We start from the raw sequence: 18,665 nt of genomic DNA on the forward strand, positions 1-18,665 counted from the left end.
TTTACGTGGTGGCAGAGCCAAAGGGTGCTGAATGCTGTCGAGATTCATGTCGCAGACTGTGGTTCCATCGGTGTTAGGACCTGTCTGTGGTGTTACTACATCTGGTTTCATCAGTTAACATGTTCTCTCTGCGGTCCAACCCTGCAAACGCGTTTCTGTTTACATAGCTGTAAAGACATGTTGCAGAACTACTCACATGCTTATTATGATACATAATAGGCCATAGTCATTCAGGTTGGTTTGAAAATTCTTTTGGTCATTAACCCTCTTCTTTCAGGTTAGTGTGACGTGATAAGCATATTGTTTAAGCGGGATCTGTTTAATGAAGGCCCATGTGTACATATGTTGAAAAGTGAGAGAGAGAGAGGAGTTGTTGACAAGTACGCATGTATTTATTTTTTAAGTTATGCCTTTTAAAAGGAAAGATAAAGCATCTTTAAAAAAAAAAAAAAAATCAATTTTGAAAGCTTTTCTGCTCCCAGAATGTGTGCTTCTGTGTTACAAAGAGCTTAATTATTCAGTGGTTGGCAGGAGAAATTGGTTGTGCATTCTCTCATCGCTTTTAAGTTTCTGGGGAGTAGCAGGTTGGATGATGTGCCTTTTTTCAAAGCAAACTTTTAAAATAATATTATTATTTCAGAGGAAGCCCAGAGCAAACAAACTGACACCTGCTGCTGGTAAGAAGAGCACTGAGTGAAATCATCTTCTAAAAATGCAGCCACAGATTGTAGGTGGTAAGCTGAATCTGTTGTTTAAGCCTTTGGTTGGAAAAGTTAGAAATACAGAACTGCAACATCTTTGTTGACATGATGAATTTCACAAGTACTCATGCTGCCTTAGCACTTGATGTGTGGTCATTTAAAATGTGTATTTATTCTAAGTATGTATCTCATTGTCTAAAGCTGAAGAGCACGAAAGTTCAATTTCCGTCATAAACTGTAGTTGACAAAATAGGAACCAGAAACCTTAAGATCCTTTCTCCTTTTTCCAAATGTGCATCCTGAATTACCTGTCTTCAGCATGGTTTTGCTGCAGATACAGAAATAACTGGCTAATAATTTTCTGAAGGTAAGTGGTACACTCCACAATGACTTGGTTGACACTCTGTAGGAAGAATATTCTGTAAACGTAGAGAGCAGCTTCTTGTAGTGGACTACGCTTGGTTTTCAGGATTTACAGTAGGTTGGTTAATAATGTCCTTAAATGTTGAAAGGAGAAGAAGCAACAAGATTAGCATTTTAGTAGCTGCTTAGTGATGTCGGTAGCAGGTGATATATTTTAAATAATAATGCATTTTAGTAGATACACATAGAAAATATTTTTATATATCGACCTGAGGTTGGTTTGTCCTGATTAAAGCTTTTGTGCCATATTCTTTCTTTGCACGTAGGTACTAAGAGGCTGTGGTGAAATGGAAAGGAATAATTTCTTAAAGATCTTTAGTAACAGAGGAAATGATACAAGCGAATCTCCATGGCTTAGAACAAGATATCCAAAACTGGGTTTTTTTGGTATTGCTACTATTACTTTAAAAGGAGCTAGGGAAAAAATAGTGAATACAGAAATTGGGTTGTAATTCACAAGTTCTAATTATAAACTGTGCTAATGTAAAATTGTATTGTGTTGTCCTTCATTATCATGAAGGATGAGTTATATAGATTTTTTTTATTTTTTTTTTGTCATTTTGTGGCAGGAATTTCTAAGGCTTTTTTGGTCGGTGAAGTTTTGAAGTCTTTCTGGTACGTAGGTCGCAGAGGTTTAATACTTGTTAGATATCGCTTGTCTCAGGCTTTTGATTCTGTATCAGCCGTACCTCTAGTGGCAGTGGATCCAGCAGGATCGTTTCTGGAACTTGAGCAGGACGAAATCTGTTACAGGTCGTCGGATTGCTGTCATACTGAGGAAGATGGGGGTAAATAGTGTGCTGAGAGGCTTGATTATCAGATGTGTGAAATTTTGCCTTGCTCGATGTAGAAACTACATAAAGCCCTTTGTCAGATGAGACTGGACATCCAGTGAAGTGTCCCTTCCCGCTGAATATTAGCGGTTAAGGTAAGAGAGTTTGAAACCCTTCGTCTAGCCTGACCTCCTGTGAAGGTTAAGTTTTATGCTAGAGAAAGGCATTGGCTCTTGAAAAGGCCGTAAAATTTAGTCCGTGTCTTTGTTTGATAGTACGTCTCAATAGCTGGTAATCCCTTTGTTAAAAGTGCCTGTCTTGTAATTAGAATTTGACTTCAGCTTCCACTGACAGGAAAAGGGGAAGGGATGGCTCTGCAGGAGAGGTCAGTAGTGTGTTGTCTTTTCCTGCTGGAATGCATTTAAAAATTAAAAAAAAACCCCACAAACCCACCCCGAAGTGTGCTCTTAATACTTTTTGATGAAATGCCTGGATTGACTTCCTAAAATCTTACGTTATGCCTGTCTTCCTTAGTCCGCTCACAAATTTGTAATCTTCTTTTAAGAAGGAGATAAAACCCTGTGACAGGGTTTTTCAGTGATCTACATATGGGTAAAATCACCTCTTCTTTCTTATTCACCGTGTTGTGCTTCCAAGATTGATGTCGTGTTTTGTCACGCTGTTGAGATCTCGTGTTCGATTCCTTGTACATTATGACCCTGATGGCCTTTTCAGAGTCAGTAACTTTTTCAGTCTGTTGTTTTCCCAGTGTCCAAGGTATGGATTTGTATATAACCTGAGATTCGGTGTTAAAAAAAGTGAAAAAAAAAATTGAATAGTGTGCTTTATCAGCAGTTCCGGAACTCTTACGTGATGGCCCAGTGCTTTTGTTGTTGCCAGCTTTTGTGTTGTCCACAAATACAGTCAGCAGTGCATTTGTACACGCTTCCACATCTGTGAGGAAAATGTTGAACAGTCTGGCAATGGTCCCAGGGCAGCTCTTCCAGGTACCTCTGCTCAAATGCACCTCCCCTCTGACAGTTTTTGAGGTTTGTTACTTAGATTCTCTTGATCAAACAAATCTATAAATCTTACCAAAAAATCAGGTAAATGAAAAACCTGCCTGCCCTACCCATTCCTACCCTGCCGGCTTTTCTCTTGTTTTGCCCTGGGTAACTCACGTTGCTCTACCTGTAAATAACGTGGTGGTTCTCAATATCCCCCCCCAGCGCTGGTGTAACGTGAGCGCCCGTCTGGTCGGTTGGGTTTTAGTGCTGTTTCGATCTGCTGATGCAAAGCGAACGTCAGTAGGAAGCACTGTTATTCCAGCATCCTTGGTGGGGAGTTGTCCAAGCCTGCTGTTTTGTTGTCTTTTGATGATTAAAACTGTCATCAGCTACAAATAAACTACAATGTTTTGTGCTTCTTAACCCCGTTGAACTCTGTATTCGAATTCAGGCATGCTAGTGGCAGTGCTTACTTGCTGTCTAGCCTGTTCTGGCCAAGTATATTTAATATTTTTGTGAGAGGATGGCTTTAAGCTTGCGTGGTATGCAGAGGAACTCCTATTTTGTGTCTGCTTTTTGTTTAAAAACACGGCATGGGTCATTAGCTCTGTGCTAAACTATGACCAAAGATGCACGTTAAAAATCACATGTTTCACTGGGCACTGAAAATGAGCTCTCCTCTCTGTCTGATCTTTTTGAAATGGAAGTGCTTGGACAACCCTGTCACGTAGCTAAAAATGGAATTTCACCACTGACAGGTGGAAAGAGAAACAAGAAATTCAAGCTGTGTCTCATCTCCTGGCTTCTCCATCCAAATGCAGATCACGCTGAGGACTTGAGCCGGCAGTTTCTGCATGGGGGAACTGCAACAGGCAGGTTAAAGTCCCTACGCCGGAGCGGTGGTGGGACGGACTCCACTGGTGGCTGGCAGAGGTCCTCTGCAGGTCACAAGACACGTGTCCCCACGTGTCTCGCCGGTTCCCGGCTTTGGCAGGAGCCCATTGCCTGCCCTCCTAGGAGGCTCGCGAGGAACCCGCCTTCCCCTTGGCATTTGTGCTGTGTTACAACAACAGAATGAGCCAGAGCCGGGCCGTGCCCGCTTCTTACTTTCTTTCAAATTATGCTTAACGCTGCTCGGGCAGGTGCTACCCCTCGCTGACGGCAGTGTGGCCTAGCAATGGGTCACGAAATGGCACCCGGGCTCCAGCCGTGCAGCAGTTTCAACAAAACGTAGCTGGCTGGGCCAGCTCCCGAGCACCTTCAAGCGCGGACAGCGAGTTACGGATGAATGGGGGAAACGCGCTGGTGTTTTCCTTGGAAAACAAACAAAAAGTCTGGATGATGATGTGGAACCGTTCGGCCCAGGCGCGACAGCCGCGCTGCGGGTACTCCTCGGCCCCGTGGCGCTTTCCTTCTCGACGTCCCCAGCTCCTGGCCGCGGGCGGTGGTACGAGAGAGGCTCCCGGTGTCGGTGTTTCTGGATCCTTCCGAGTGGGGAGATGACAAAGGCCGGAAGGCGGCCCTCGGGCGACCGCCGGCGGCGGCGGCGGCGGCTCTTTCAGCCCCGGCGATGCCTGCCGTCCCCGTTACTCCCCGCCCTGGCCTCCTGGCGCAGAGCGGCGGGGCTCCACCACGGCGGCCGCAGGGGGCCGGGCCCAGCGGCGGGGCGGGGCCGCCGCTCCCGGTGCCGTCACGAGCGGGCGGGCCGCCGGAGCCGCTGCCGGGGAGCGGGGGGTGCGGTGTCCGGCCAGCCGGGGCTGCGGAGGTAAGCGGCGGGCGGCTGCCGGGCTGCGGGGAGGGGACCGGGGCCGGCGGGAGGCGCCGCTGGCAGCTCGGGGGGCTGGGCGGCGGCCGTTGGGCGGGGGGCAGCGCCGCCGCCGCCGAGAGCGCCCTGCCCGGCCGGGCGCGCAGGGCCGAGCCCCCGCCTTGAGGAGGCCCCGGCCCCCGGGGCTTGCGGCGCGGCCGCGGCGCGGTTTCGGTCGCCGTCTCGTTGTCACCTGCGGCGCGGCGTCGGGCGGCGTCGTCGGGGTAGGTTGTCGGGCGCCGGTCTGTTATGAAGGCGCGCCGTGAGGGGGCTGCCGCCTGGACATAGGGGCGTGCGAGCGGCTGCGTCGGGAAGGGGTGCAAGAGTGAGACGTCAGAAAAACAGACGGTGTCGCCTTTGATTTGTTGCTCGAGGGGGTGCTGGAAAGCTGCTGCGCGTTTCCCGTGCCCAGGTCCTTCCGTGAGCCCCGTGCTTCGCGGCGCTGGCGGCCGTGTGCCGTGGCGTGGGTTCGCAGAGCGGCGGGCTGGCTGGCCCCGCGTCCCTGCGCGGTGCCCGATCCGCCGCCTTCGTCGTCGCGGCGGCGGGGTGACCCCGCGGCGGGGCGGCGTGGCCGGGACCGACAGCAGCCGCTGCGCCCTCCGCGCCGGCCCGCTCCCGGCCTCGGAAGGAGTCACGGAAAGCCTGGTGCGCGCAGGAGGCCCCGTCCTGGGGTGGGATTGACCCTTGGGGGCTGCTGGCGGGACTTCGAAGAAGTGGAGACCACTGGGGCCGTTCGTGGTCGCTGTCTGATGGTGCGGGGTGCGCCCGTGCTCCTCGGTGAGTGCGGCTTTTTCGGCAGGGATGCCATCGTTCAGGGAACGGGAATTGAAGAGCAGAGCTTAGCGAGCAGAGCGTCTGCTGTGGAAAGTGGTAGGATGTTTAAGAACATTTAGCCTCCCTCAATTTGTTCCAGACCAGCTTTTATGATTCTTTTCCCATGTAGAGAAGCCTTAAAAGGAAACAGATTATATGTTTAGTTTGGTGCATATTTCAGATTTTCCCATTCATGAAGCTAGAATGCAGTTGTGAAACGCAGTAGAAGTGCCTTTGCAGTACTGATGCACCATCATCTGTTTCACATGGCTTTGACGGAGCCATGTAAGAATGAAGTTGTAGCTCTGTCCCCGTGGCGTACGTTTTCCCCCTATACAAAGTCAATATATGCCAGTCAAAGCTCAGCATGGACTGTACGTACTGCATAGATGGTAGAGGAGCTTTTGCCTGGACGGTCAAGCAGTGTGTTGACAGTAGCTCTCCATCTGCAGGCCGATGTCATTCTGTCTGCAGAAGTCTGTAGTACTGAGCTGGTCTGCGCCGGCAGTAGAGAGCTAGCTGGGAGGGTCTCGCTGGGTTACTTTTCAAGCAACAGAAGCAGAGCCTCTTGTGTGTTTGCATGCCCTGAAACTCTGCAGCAAGGGAGATGAGCTAGCAGAACCCTGTTGTCCTGGAAACAAGATTATTTGTTTCCCCTTGAGGAATCGTTTGCTAATGCTTTTTTCGAAAGCTCTTAATTTAAAAACTTACTAAGCTTTTTCCTGCTTCTGAAGATTTTAATTCAATGGGCTACCTTGCTTCTAGGAACTCGGAGAATGCAGTATCTTTCTGTTTTTTTCCACAAGTCTCTCTGACTCTCAATGCAAATGTTAGGTGGGAGCAAATGGGAGAGGACATATGTATTTTTGGCAAGAACTTCAAATTCAGTATTCTTAAATTTAGAAGTTCTGGCACTTTCCAAACTTTTGGGTTGATGTGACCTCTTTTTTTCACTGCTCCCTGCTGGCGGTACCAAGTTGTTAGCAATCATGATTTCAGTGCTGTTTTCAAGTATCCGTATCTAGGCTGTATGCATTTTTCTTGATACGTGACAGCTTTGCCTGTGATTTAATTTGTTTTTAATGAGCTAATTTTAACTTAATCTATAGTGGGTGGTAGCTTGCAGGGACCCGTGGAGAAACAAAAAACCCTACCAAAGTGTGGCAAAAGAGCCATGTGATCTTCAGAGGGTGTTTGGCTCCATTACTGAAGACAGTGGTCACACCTCTGCAGAAACTTACTTACTTCTGTCTCGCTTGCTGGCAGCTGAGACAGAAGGCTGTACCCCTACTAGGGAAGTAGAATTTTCGGTCTGGAGTTCTTAGATATATTGAAAGTTGGATGTCCTCAGCCATCTCTTAGACCTGTTCAACTCCAGTCTGGTTACGCAGGTGCCGTGTTAAACGGAAGAAGTTCTTCCTGTGGAGTGAAAAGACTGCTAGCAGGAATGGCCTCTCTGTTCCCTGTATGTTCTGGGCTCCTTAATCTCTGTGTTATTGTACTGGAATTAGGAAGGAAAATAAGAAGGCCAAGGATCCCCTTTCGGTTCTTGTTTCCTTGTGAAGATTTATTTCAGGCTTTTGACTTGTGCTTTGTTACGGCAAATTTTAATTACCTAATTGCTAGTACATAAGATGCACATTTAGAATATAATAATACCTCCTGGACCCTTTTTGTAGATTACTTTGTTGGAAAATCTTCCCCCTTTCTTGCCTGGATGTGGAGAGCCATTGCCTTGCTTGGAGATGAAGTTTGAAACATCTACTTGTTGTCCTTGAAGAGAGATGGGAGATAACGCAAGTGGCATAGTTCAGACCTCTGTCTTAGGTGCTTTTTGCTTCTGCTTGTCAATTCCCTTCCTGTTTCTTTTCTGACAAACTGAATTTCCTCTCTATTGTTGGATTATCTACCTAAATCTCAAACAGACATCCTTTGCAGAAACGTTTTTGGAAAATGTTGTTGACCTTGGAATAAGAAAGTTTTGGGGTCTATCTACCTCATCCACATCTGTCAGACAGATAGGCATAGCCTCAAATGTATTTAAATCACATCTATAGCTGCTTAACCTAATATGATTAGCTCTTTACAATAGATGAAGTTGATTCTTCTGGCTTTGAGATCGAAGGAGGATTTTCGCTTTCCCGCTTCACAGCCACTTCGCGCTGCCACTGCTCTCCTTCCTTTGCTTCCCATGTTCTGTTCTCTGTAGTGGTCTGCTTACTGTGAGGGAAGTGTGGCCGCAGATTGGCAGCGTGTGAAGCAAAACCAAAGAATGACCAAGGCAGAGCAGATTGAGAGTGAAGCATGGACCAAGTGAAGTATGGAAAATAACAGGGGCATTTGTAAATTCAGGACGTGACTGAGAGGAGGCCCTGTGTCTCGGCTGCAAAGGGGGGTGGTAGGGTCATAGGCAGCTTTTGTGGCTTGGATGGCACACGGTGAGGGCTATGAGCATGAGATAATGGAAGGCAAACTCTCCAGACGTCTCTGGCAGTTACTGCTGTTATTTTCCCTGCTTCGGAAACTGGGGTTAATAAGGTTGCATCAGCCAGCACAGATGGACATTGTGCTTCTGCCTCTGTCACTCCAACCCGTTGAGCCAGCCACTTTTCTGTCTCTCACAGAGGAAAGGGAGGTGCCAGCTCTGCAGAAAGATGTTAGCTCTTCTGGAAAAAAAACATTTGAAAGCTGCAATAAAGTGTATTCACTCAGCAAGAAGGCTGTCCCTGGCCAAGTGTGAGTTTCTTGGCTTAATGATATTTTTACCAAATACGCAATGAATAGTAAATAGGGAAATTGAAGTACCAAGATACGTCCTAACTTAGCTAAAATAATCTTGGTGAAATACAAAAGAGTAACATAGGTTTCCCCCTAATCTCCAGGCAAGTTGAGATGTTGATCTTAGGTGAAGGACTTTCTGTGCAGCTTACAATAGACGACCAAAGATTTCTCTGCAGCTGAAGTTTGCGAATGCGCGTCTGTATTCACTGAAAGTACTTGTTGCATACAGCAGTGAGATATCCATATGACCTTGTATGAAATCAGCAGGATATTTCAAAAAAAGGCATTGACATGCTTGAGCTGTTATGTGCAGACCTGACCCACTCGTGAGAGTATAACCACTTTGATGTTCTTATATTTCTCATGAAGGCCTGCGTCTTGTTTGTGGTCTACTGCTCGGTTGTGCTAACAGAGAAGCCTGTTTTGTGAGAGGTGACGCTCTCTAAATACATCTCTGTTCTTCCAATTTATTGCAGACAGAACAGATTTTGTGGAGGAGATAGTGAGGTGAAAGGGAGTAGCATGGGAGAAAAGGAATGTGGATATAGAGGAGGAAAGTGAAGGGAAAAGAGCAGGGAAGATGAGAGAGTAGAGGTCGCAAACAGGAAAGAGGAGAGATAATGGTACAAAAGTTGAAGTTAGCTAATGTACAAGAACGGCTGGAAGGAGGATCCCGAGAACTACAGGCCTGTCAGCCTGACCTCAGTGCCAGGGAAGGTTATGGAGCGGTTCATCTTGAGTGCCATCACATGGCACACACAGGACAAACAGGGGATCAGGCCCAGCCAGCATGGGTTTATGAAAGGCAGGTCCTGCTTGACCAACCTGATCTCCTTCTATGACCAGGTGACCCACTTAGTGGATGAGGGAAAGGCTGTGGATGTTGTCTACCTGGACTTTAGAAAGGCCTTGGACACTGTTCTCCACAGCATTCTCCTGGAGAAACTGACTGCTCATGGTTTGGATGGGTGTACTCTTTGCCGGGTAGAGAACTGGCTGAATGGCCGAGCGCAGAGAGTGGTGGTGAATGGAGTTAAATCCAGTTGGTGGCCGGTCACACGTGGGCTCAGTATGGGGGCCAGTCTTGTTTAATATCTTTACCAATGATCTGGATGAGAGGATTGAGTGCTCCCTCAGTAAATTTGCAGATGACACCAAGCTGGGTGAGAGTGTCGATCTGCTTGAGGGTAGGAAGGCTCTGCAGAGGGATCTGGACAGGCTGGATCGATGGGCCGAGGCCAACTGTATGAGGTTCAACAAGGCCAAATGCTGGGTCCTGCACTTGGGTCACAACAGCCCCATGCAAAGCTACAGGCTTGGAGAAGAGTGGCTGAAAAGCTGCACGTCAGAAAAGGACCTTGGGGTGTTGGTCGACAGCCGGCTGAACATGAGCCAGATGTGTGTACCCAGGTGGCCAAGAAGGCCAACGGCATCCTGGCTTGTCAGGAACAGTGTGGCCAGCAGGAGCAGGGAGGTGATCGTGCCCCTGTACTCAGCACTGGTGAGGCCGCACCTTGAGTGCTGTGTTCAGTTTTGGGCCCCTCACTACAAGAAGGACATTGAGGTGCTGGAGCGTGTCCAGAGAAGGGCAGCGAGGCTGGTGAGGGGTCTGGAGAACAAGTCTTGTGAGGAGCGGCTGAGGGAACTGGGGTTGTTTAGTCTGGAGAAGAGGAGGCTGAGGGGGGACCTTATTGCTCCCTACAACTACCTGAAAGGAGGCTGTAGTGAGGCAGGTGTTGGTCTCTTCTGCCAGGTAACCAGCGATAGGACGGGAAGAAATGGTCTCAAGTTGCATCAAGGGAGGTTTAGATTGGATATTAGGAAACATTTCTTTACTGAAAGAGTTGTAAAGCACTGGAACAGGCTGCCCAGGGAAGTGGTGGAGTCACCATCCCTGGAGGTTTTTAAAAGCTGTGTAGATGTGGTGCTTAGGGACATGGTTTAGTGGTGGAATTGACAGTGTTAGGTTAATGGTTGGACTCAATGATCTTCATGGTCTCCTCCAACCTAAATGATTGTATGATTCTATAAAAAATAAATACATCCAGTGTATTTCTGATCTATGTTTCATAGCATTTGCCAGTAGAGCACTTTAAATATGTAATTTCTGCAAAAAAATGGAGGAGTTCTGAACCTGTGGCTCCAGCTGGGGTGTGCTCAGGGAGAATGCAAAAGCAGGGGCTAGGCTTTAGAGCTGAGCTTCCCTGGCAGATGCATCCTGAACCTGAGCATGTGGGAAGGGAGTGGGGCTGTGCCACTCTGAATGAGAACCTGCAGACAAAGGCCTGGTACATGGTTTGTGTTCTTCTAACTCCCGTTGCTAGATAATGTGTTTTAAAGAAGTTGGGGTTTTCTGCTTTCACAAGTGTGGCTATTTTCATCTGACTTAAGAAAATAATATGTTTTACCACCCATCTAAACTTTTAGAAGAATAATTCTTTCCACCATATGACTAATTGTAGGAAAAGTATATGTACAGATGTTGGAAATCTTTGGAAACACCACACCATGATTCCTTGGGGCAGTTTATAGCGAAGATACCCTTACTGCAGTGTAGCAAACTGTGCAGAATTCTACAAATAAAACCAGTGCCTGTGAATGCCTCTGCACATGCTCAGTTCCTTCCTTTTTTACAAGTCTAAGAAGTGCAGAATAACTCTGTGCTTGAATAGCTGCTTTACCTGGCCGTACCCTGCTGTACTGCTGAATTTTCTCTGACTTCCTTCCAGCTACAGAAGCACATACAAGCAAAATGAACTGTGCTTAGAAAGAATTTGATGCCTGGAATTTCTCCTTGCGATGAGCAGAACAAGTGTCTAAGGCAGAAATTATGGCTAACAGTGGAGGCACAGAGGATACCAGGTTTGCTGAGAATTTGTTCTCTGTTGTTAAATCTATTGTGTTGAGGGAAGTGCAGTGCTGGGCTTACTGCTAGGGTTAGGCATTGGCGCTTTCTGTAATTCCGGTTTGTGTTTGTTTCAAGCCTTAACCCTTGGCAGTCTGAAGTGTGGATTCAGGCTTTAGAAGATTTTTTCAAGAATTGGCCAGTCTTTGAGAGTTATAAGACTTCAGAATTAAATTGCTTTGTGTAAGATGTCTTAAAAATACTTGCCTGCTTGGAGTGTCCTCTGTTCTTTTTCCAGCTCTTTTTCTGCGTTTTCTCTGTGATGACTAGCGTTAAGAGAGTAGTTTTTCATAGTTTGCTAAGCCTCTAATTGCTCACAGTGCTCTTTTGAAAAACAACTTGAGGTTTTTTTCAATGTTGCTCGGAATAAAGTAGTTATTTATAGACCATCTAAAGATTTTTTTTTCCTTTTCTTTCTGTTTTTTTCTTTACCCACCTGGATTTCTCTGTGCATCTTGCTTCATTTTGTCTTGCCACCAACGCTGCTTTTATCCTGTAGCTACTTTTTACATTCACCAGGCTGGAAATTACTGCCTCCCACAGCAGGGCAGGTGGAACAAAATGTGTGCCTGCACTTCAGCAACTTCAGTGCAAAGTTCAGCACCTTAATTTAAACCTTTGGTTTGACATTTCTGGAAGAGCTTTCACTTGATCTGGTCCATTGACTCTGCTTGGGAGGCTGTAAATTTGAACAGCAGCATGGTGATATCTTCAGTCTCCAGAGCTACTTGCCAAGCTCTGTGTGGCATTTTTCTGTTATATTTTCAGCATAAAGCGATGAGTATTAGTGCATTGTTAATTGTGATAGCAGTTTTATGAATATCAGAATTTATTGAACATCACAGCATTTGTTTTAAAAAAGGTGTTTGTGTATTGTCTTGTGCAAGATGCTACATATAAAATGTAAAATCTGGGATAAGTCTTCCTGTCCAGGTCCAGAAGTCTGTAGAGCATTTCTCAGGTGCTTTGTGTGGACATTACCTGCAGAGGAGAATTACGTTGTGGGTGTCTTATCCTTTCCACTTTTTAAAGGTCAAAATCGTACAGTATCACACAGACAGATACAGCAACAATTAATATGAGACCAGTAGATAATAATACCAGTAGAAAAATCATGTATGTCTAGCCATGTTTTAAAGTCGGCGTCACAGCTGGAAGCCGGGAGGTAGTGTTGTATGACACTTAACTCCCTGTGGCCTCAGGAACTTGCTCTGCTGTCCAGTTGCGTACTTCTAGATGCATGGATGAACAGTGATCGGAACTTGTGGGTGGATCGTCCATCATCATTTCTGGGTTTGGGAGAACTGTTCAGCACTGTTGGTTCTGTGCTGAATGGAAAGCAATGCTGCCCCATGCAAACAAGACAGTTATAGGCATGAAGACAACATTTTAAACCACAGATGACCTACAATGCTGACAAAACAGCTGTCTCAAAAGAGCAATCCATGTAACCACAGTGTGGACTCATGGATTCCAATTATTCTAAATCTTTAGTTAGATGATCTACTTTTCTGTGTTGTATTTAATGCACAGGAGAGGCCTAATCTGGGGATGAACTGTGCAGTAAAGGACACCAGTGAGAGTAACAGCTTTATTTGTTGCAGAAATTGGAAGTTTTACAGCAATCAAAGCAGGGAATTGAAGGAAGAGGAGGGCAAGGTTGTTTTCTAATTCAGAGCTACATCCTTCCAGAGGCCTGGGATGCAACCCTGCTGCTCCCCATAGTTCCTATGTGGTGCAAGGCAAGTCTTTAAAAATTGTCCTTTTGCTATTGCTCAGTAGGATGTTTCTCAGTTTTTGGGTGCCTGATTGAAGATCTAGTTTCAGTTTTACAGAACTGCTAAGCCCTCCCAGCTATTTCTGCGTATATTGTGTAAAAGACTCTATACTTCCAATGCTGAATCATGGATGTCTCGAGTCAGACACCCCAAGCTGGTTGATACTTAATTCTTTCTGCAGAAGGCGGCTGGTTCTGCCTTGAAGTCTGTGTCCAGCATCTCTTCCATTCCCACAGCTGGTTCCCAACCTCCTTGTGCCAGCTTAGGCTGCCCCCCTTGGTTTTCCTCCTTATTCTACTAGTCCAGTTTCTTTGGTCTGCCCCTACCTGTCTGCTCCCCGGCTCTTTGTTGCAATGATTCCTTCCAGCCAAGTAATTTCTGACCTTATTTCTACCCCCAGACCTCAGTCCTGCTCTTCTGACACCGTCATTTTTTTAAGCTGACTTTGCCAGTATTGCTCTGCAAATCTATTACTTCTCCTGCTCCTTCAGTTTGGCCATTTTTTCTCCATGCTTCTGAATTTGGTATTTCTTACTCTTGAAGGCTTGTCCTAGAGCTACACGTTCTGTTGGCCAAACTGATGTTGAATGATTATTAAAAGGAACTGTTTTCCAAACCCCTTGGGCTGGAGCAGTGAGTCTGCCTGTAGGGCAGCGCACGTGCAGTTAGGTCACCTGTGGAAATCAAGAGTACTCATTTTTTTGGCATCTTTGGAGATTTTAATTGTGAGTGAATCTCTACCGCATTTGTGTTTACTGTAACTTTTTAAAAGATTAGGATAGAAAAGACAGACTGCCAGTTTTTGTTGTTTTTTAAATTTATGCAAAACATGTTTCCTTTAGCCCTTACTCTTGGCAGTAGCTGAACTGTTTTAGCTGAAACTAATGATTATTCTTTTAAAATCAATCTGGAGGCAAATGCTCCACGGGAAAAATTTCTGGGCACACACTTTGGGAAAATGTAAGCAACTGAAAACAGCAGTCATTTAAGAAATGATGTTGAGCAGCCGTAGTTATGGGTAGTGATGCTACCGGTCCCACCTTCTGATCGCTCCTCTCTTGTTGAAGGATTAGAAAGCACTTTACAAACTGTTCATTCTCTTCGTGTGAACCTGTGTACCTCAGCTCTTGTGCAGTGACACAGCAGCGTAATGTTTGGCATGCAGTGGCATGTAAGAGGTTTTTAAAACAATGTGGGACTAGTGATGGCATGTAAATGACTTATCCATGAGAAAATGGGGCAAATCTTGTGTAGCAAGGAACTGCTTTCAGTGTAAACAGAGACTTCTCTACTCTTCCCCTTTCAGTAAGAGTGATGGAAATGTTGAAGTGCATGTTTGCTTTCATGTATACCAAACCTCTTTCTCTCCCCAGGCAATGTACCTTTCCCAAACAACTGAGAGGAAGCATTTGTTGAGCACTAGATCAAAATGTGTAGGTGCTGCTATCTAAGTTGTCTGCATTACTTGTTTTATTTTTTCGAACAAGTAACAGACAAACTTTGTCTTACCAAGTTTATAAGACTTGAGACAACTACGTGTGTTCTGATTGAATCTTCTCTGCAATGTGTTTCTTCTGGCAAGAACAGATTACCCAAGAATAGTTTTTCCTGTTAGCTTGATCCAATCTATATTTAAGTAAAATTACTCATTTCAAGAAGTATCAGTAAGAACTGTATTTCTGCTAGAAGTACTAATGGCTACGGTAGCAGTGTCTGAGGCACAGGCTTCCAACTAGAGCTGTAGGCTTACTGCTTCGCTTGAGTGAGAGGTGGATATGGAACAGGCCTTATTAATTCTACATCAGGTTCTGGTGTAGCTTTCTGCCTTTGTTTGTGATTTCTGCGTCATGGTGTCTGAAATGTTCTGTACTTAATGTATTAATGGTAGGTTACAGTTCTGTGTTCCCAAGAGGTTTTCCAGCTGGGAGCAAGCAATCTATTATGACCAGAAGGTTATATACTCTATAAAAAGAGAGCACAGCAAAACACAGTCAGTTGAGAAATATATATGAAAGCTCCTGTAGTGAGTGAATCTGCAGCGTGAGCTTTGGATGCGTGTGCTCCATTCAATTTTGAGGACACTTCAGATTAAATATCTGATTAATATATTGAATGAACATGCCTACATAAAATATTTAGCAGTTCTGTTGTGTAGTATAAGTAGCCCAGTTACAGTAGAGCAGCAAGTGACCAGGTGCTGTCAGAAACTGGGAACTTCAGCACCCTGCAGGCTTGGATGTGAACTGAGCAATTGTGTTAAAATCTCATAGGTAAAATGAGTGTTCTGCTAAAAATGGGCTGGTGGGATGTAAAGAAAGCCAGCAGAAGTCATAACAGCCTCACTGTCAGCTCTTTGTACGTGTACTGTGCTGCTTTTTGGTGGGTGCATAATGCCTGTTACTTCTCAGCAGGACAGTGTTGCCCTGGGAGAAGAGATGCTGATGGAGCGGAGGCTGCTGCTCTGCTGTGTAGAAGCGGCTCAGCAATTAGACTAGCTGCTAAGCACAGGGAGACTTTGAGAGCTGCTTGAAGAGAACTCTCCGGTCTTATCAGAAAGCAGATATGTGGGGAACGAGTTGTGAGGATCAGTATTTTTCTAGTGAGATTTCCCTTCTCAGGAAGAGCAGTGAAAACTTCTAGTGTTTTGTTGTGTAAATGTCATGTCTCACATGGATGTGTCAGGGGCAAAAGACCTGGCATGGGAATGGAAATACTTTATTCCTGTGGTTCTCTTATGTTGCCTCCTTATTCTGTTTCCCTTCTGTTGCTCTGAAGGGACAAAAGCACGTTTTCCCCCTGGTTTCCCTTACCTCGGAGTTAATTCAGGTTACTACAGCTCAGAAAGTTACATGTTAGTTCCTACTCTTGGAACAGCAGAGTGCTCTTGTATACCCATGTTGCCGTAGCAGTTGCTTTGACCATTTCCTGTCTAGCTTTGGAGTGTTAAAATCCCCAGAATGTGTTTGCTCCTGGGGTATCTGCTGCTGTGTGAAGAAAGAAGGGAAACAACATAGTCCCCTCCGCTGACACGTGTATATGAGCAGGATAGTTCACCCCAGGAGTTATCACTGGAACCTGTCTTCCCTTCCACACTGCATCTGGAGAGACACACAGTGGTACAGTAGTTCTTCTGCAAGGGTGCTCCGGAGACCTTTCAGTCTGAGGGCACAAATTTATTTTACTGTAAGTGCACCTTTTTTCCCCCTCGCATTTTCTACTTCCTACACTGGGAATTTGCATTTGGGACAGGCATCTGGTGAGCTATATGGGTGAGGTTCATAGAAGGGGGAAGGGAAGCAGTTCTTTGAAACTAGGTGTGAGAATTTAGTTGAAGGTTCTTCTAGGAGAAGCCATGGTGGTCGTGTCTCAAGTAAAATAAGGTCTTGAGTAATTCTCTCTTGAACAAAGAGGGTCGTGAGGCCTAAGTTTTACGTGCAACAGTTGAAAAAGGGTGTGAGAGAATGTATGTGGCAGTAGTATTATCAACCTGGGGCATTTGGAAATCACAGGAAGCCTTCAAAATCTTGAGAGTTGTTGAAATAATCCTTGCTGTAGACTTCATATTTGTCTCCTAGCTTTGGGAGCTTGTAGCATAGTTCCAAATCTTGATGGTCCCCATTCATGAGTAAAATAGTGTGCTGTGTAGTCACCTCATACTCTGCTCTTCCTGAAATCCTTCATGTCTCTAAATTTTTTTGTACCTGTGAATGGTGCTGAAGAAATAACATGTGTCCTGTCCTCTTTACGAGCTGACTTGTATGGCACATTTGCAAGCTCTGTTCTGATGCTGATACAGTGAAAGGTTTTGTCTTTCCTGTGTATAATACGTGCTTTAAGGACCTGAGACTTTCAGGAGAAGGCTGAATATTGTGAGACTTGGGTAGAACAGTCGGAAGGAACAGTGATTCCTGTTGGAAGTTCTACAAAACTTGGAGGTTCTACAAAATCTCTGTGTTTCTGGGTTTCTCTGAGGTTCTCTGCAGTGGTTATGAGGATGGCCAGATAGCAGTTTTATATGGGCTTCTACATATGTTTGTGGATTTGTGTAATTGTATATGGTTCATTGTCTTAGGGATTCATAGTGTGAAAATTATGCACAAGATGCCAGTTTGATGTCAACATCAGTGTCTATTTCATCTACCTGGAACTTTTAGAAAGTGAAGAATTTGTGAAAGGCAAATGAGTCCAGTTTGTGGTATTTCTGCAGCAGAGCGGTGTCAGGAGCTACACAGTTTCTGAACTGGAGGTTTTGAGCCAGGTGTTTCATGGGAAGCATTTAATTTCAGGCTGCTCCCATAGCCAGCGCTGTGACTTTCTGTGTCATGACAAGTGCCCTCCCAGATGCATTCTGAAGTTCTGAGAGCACAGCGTAACCCTGGTAATTTCCATCTGGGACGTGCTATTGAGATTTATAAATTAGAGCTTGCGTAAAGTTGGTCTAGTTTAAACTGTGATGGCTAAGGATTGGAGGAGGCAAGAAGTGGTAAAAATCCATCTAGATTCCTGCTCTTTTTCTGATTTATTGTTTAGCAGCTAGGTTGGAAAGCCCATGAAGATGTATGCCTCTAAGGAGGGTAATCTTATGTGGCTCTGGAACAACGAGAGCTTCAGTTGACCTAAAAAATGTCAAGAGTTTGGGGAACAAAAAAGAAAATACAAGTGTTAGTTCCATAAGTAGAAGGGAATGGGGATTTTTTTTTTTGGTGGCCTATTTTTCCTTATTGGTGCAGTTATGCTTGCAGATTAGGATTGGACTAAAATTGAGACCATTTGGAACAGTGAAGCCAAGAAGGTGGCAAGAGATATACCTGAACAGAAAGGATACTTGCAAAGCACAAGTTGGGAGGCATGGTCTGTCTGTGAAAGTTTGACAGGATTAGGAAAAGCCATATGTATGAGTTCTAGGCAAATGGACTTCAAAAAGCCGTGACATTAATTTATGGAGAAGATACGGAAAATATATCTGTCATTATTTTTATGATGTAGTTGGTGGGAAGGAGGTAGTGAAAGACCCTCTAGAATTACGATCAAAGATCATGAGAGCATAGCATGGAGAACTGCAAGAAACAAGACTTGAGAAAAGAAAGAAAAAAAAAACCCACACCAAAACAAGGAAGGGGAACTATGAACTCTGAGGGAACTTTGGTGCTACTGAATTAACAGAATTAGCAGTCAGAAAGTGAGGGCACCTAAAAGTCTAAAAACTAGGAGATTTGCATTTCTCAGAAAATGAAAGCAGAAGCAGACCTCTGTGCAATAAATTTTCAAACTACTGAACTAATGCTTGAAAGGAGGCAGCGTGTGAGTTAGAAGGTCCAGTACAGAGGCAGTGTACATTTTTTAATTGAGAAGAATTTGTGGTATTTTCAGAATCAGCCTCCTAAAGCATAACAGGAAAAAAGAAGACCTGAAAGTGAGACATGAGGTTCCCACACTGACTACTACAGAAACCTAAATCAAAGAAAACTATTAATTGCAGTTGATGCATATAGAAATAATATTTGACTTTGCATGGTTATCCTAAAATACTTTGTCTCAGATGCTTTGATATTAGCAACAATGACTACTAATATAAGAACTTCTTTAATGGTTACCCTGTGGGTAGAAAGAAATATGCAAATGTGGTTAATTTCCAGAGAGGAAGAAAGATGACTTGAAAATAAACCCAGGGTTGCTCAAA

At 45.1% G+C, this 18,665-nt stretch overlaps 1 protein-coding gene across 11 annotated transcripts in view; it reads left to right on the top strand.

The window, feature by feature from the left end:
- The first annotated feature begins 4,590 nt into the window (after window positions 1-4,590).
- Window positions 4,591-18,665, top strand: part of INPP4A (inositol polyphosphate-4-phosphatase type I A) — a 137,257-nt gene continuing 123,182 nt past the window's right edge. For 10 of the 11 annotated variants that reach the window (XM_075427038.1, XM_075427092.1, XM_075427045.1 and 7 more), the window contains exon 1: window positions 4,595-4,669. The gene's annotated coding sequence lies outside the window, so the exon portion shown is untranslated. Of the gene's footprint in view, window positions 4,670-18,665 lie in introns of all 11 variants that reach the window. The other variant, XM_075427018.1, reaches the window with a different exon arrangement.

Source organism: Opisthocomus hoazin, chromosome 1, assembly GCF_030867145.1.
Source record: "Opisthocomus hoazin isolate bOpiHoa1 chromosome 1, bOpiHoa1.hap1, whole genome shotgun sequence".
NCBI lineage: Eukaryota > Metazoa > Chordata > Aves > Opisthocomiformes > Opisthocomidae > Opisthocomus > Opisthocomus hoazin.